Here is a 2500-nt window from a genome sequence, read left to right on the forward strand (position 1 = left end):
TGAATGGTTATCCTGTTTATAGACACGGCAGGAATCGAAAACTGCTCGGGCAAAAAGCAAAAAACTTAGATAAAGGGCTATATATTTACATTAGGAGACCTGTTCAAAGTAAAATGACCCTTGTACTGGTCTGGAGATATGTTCCAAAACAGAGAGAGAGAGAGAGAGAGAGAGAGAGAGAGAGAGAGAAAACAATAGTGTTCTCCTCAACAAAACAACAAACTTCACTTATATCCATTGCAAAAAATGCACAAAGATTGCCCTACTACTTGTCCTAAGCAACAGCAGCAGCAACAATATCAACAACAACAACAACAATATGAAAAGTCTCCAACCAATGCAACTCAAAAGTGCAAAACCAGTCCCTTCTCGTGTCTGACATGGAGCTGTCCTTGAAAGTAAAGTAGTGCTCTTTGGTAAAGCAGTCTCACTCTTCAAAAACACTCCTGTAGATGTAGGGAGAAAGAGAGAGAGAGAGAGAGAGAGAGAGAGACGAGAGAAAGAGAGAGGGGGGTGGGGAGAGAGAGGGAGAGAGAGAAAGAGAGAGAGAGAATGACAGCCAGTGCCCACACAGAACTGCGCTGATCTGAGCTGATCTGGACTCGGCCCATTCCCCTGAGTCATCTACATTCCTGCTGGATCAATCAAATGCTGGCTCTGTGCACAGGGCTCCAGTGACTCACACACACACACACACACACACACACACATACACACACACACACACACACACACACACATATATATATCCTTAGACACACACATACACACCCACACACACATACCCTTATACAAACACAACACTAATATAGATACACACACACACAAACACGCACACACACACACACACACAAACAAAGACACACACACGCAAACACTCTTATAAAGAACAGATAGATTAATAGAGAGATAAACACACACACACACACACACACACACACACACACACCCGTATACAGAACAGATAGATTAATGGACAGATAAACAAACACACATACACACACACACACACCCGTATACAGAACAGATAGATTAATGGACAGATAAACAAAACACACACACACACACACACACACACACACACACACACAAACAAAACCCATTTGCCTTCTGTGACTCGAGCAAATCGCAGCAGAGTGGATGAGAGATAAGATTGAGTCACCCCTCTGTAGCACCCCTTTAGTCAGTGTCCCCTCACTGCAACATGAATGAGTGTCACCCAGGGACAGTGGGAGAAATGGCCAGTTCTGTGCCACACGGCGAACCCACAAACTCATCTGGCCGAGCAACTGGCTGTCATAGTGACACACTGTACAGACACACACACACACACACACACACAAACACACACACACACACACACACACACACACACACACACACACACAGAGTCCTTGCTGACTAAGTGTGATTTCAGCAGGACTTTACTGACCAGAGGAATGAGCAGGTAGATGGCTGTACTACAGTGTCTGCCCAGAGAGCAAAGTATGCCAGCATACTAGATCTGCATACTGCATAGCCTACTATAAAGGCAAGAGCAATAATGCTTCTCACAGCAGAGCAAAGAACTAGCTCTGCATACTACCATAGAGGTAAGGTTTTCATTTAAGCAGAGGAAAAATAACTAGCTCTGCATACTACCATAGAGGTAAGGTTTTCATTTAAGCAGAGGAAAAATAACTAGCTCTGCATACTACCATAGAGGTAAGGTTTTCATTTAAGCAGAGAGCAAAGAACTAGCTCTGCTACATACTACTATAGAGGTAAGGTTTTCATTTAAGCAGAGAACAAAGAACTAGCTCTGCATACTACCAGAGAGGTAAGGTTTTCATTTAAGCAGAGAGCAAATAACTAGCTCTGCATACTACCATAGAGGTAACGTTTTCATTTAAGCAGAAAGCAAATAACTAGCTCTGCATAGCCTACTACCTGAGCATTGCTGTTTTAGCAGAGAGGGAGAAACAGCAATGCAAATAGGGGCTCACATAGAAGAGCCAAGCACAAACAACATCAAGGTTACCCGATGTTACACCGTTAAACCACACCACTAAATTGCACCGTTAAACCGCGCAGCTAAACTGCACTGCTAAACTGCACCGCTAAACTGCACCGCTAAACCTACCACTCTGCTTAACAACATAGCGGAGTTGCACTGTTGAGGTGCACCGCTAAACAAGCTGCTAAACAACATCCCTAAACTGCTCTTCTAAACCTACCGCTCTGCTAAACTGCACAGACTATCTGCATAGCTTAGCTGCATTTTTGAGCCACACTGCTATGGAAGTGGATAAAAGCACTGGCTACATAAATAAAAGCAAACACACTGCAAACCTGTACAGAGGTAGAAGATGTATTGTCTGCTAGCAGAGGGGAAAACTGCACCTGTGTTCATTCCATCATTTCAACTGGTAGAGCAAAATGCTTAAAACACCAAGGCCATGGGGTTCGCGCTCAGGAAAAACACACTAGCACAATGTTTAAATGTGTATGAGCATGTACA

The 2500-nt window shown here is 43.7% G+C and overlaps 1 protein-coding gene across 1 annotated transcript in view; it reads right to left on the reverse strand.

Annotated features, from left to right (window-relative positions):
• The window catches only part of LOC125299061 (syntaxin-binding protein 5-like), a 104730-nt gene that overhangs the window by 42013 nt on the left and 60217 nt on the right, over positions 1–2500 (reverse strand).

The sequence above is a fragment of the Alosa alosa genome, chromosome 8 (genome assembly GCF_017589495.1).
Source record: "Alosa alosa isolate M-15738 ecotype Scorff River chromosome 8, AALO_Geno_1.1, whole genome shotgun sequence".
NCBI lineage: Eukaryota > Metazoa > Chordata > Actinopteri > Clupeiformes > Clupeidae > Alosa > Alosa alosa.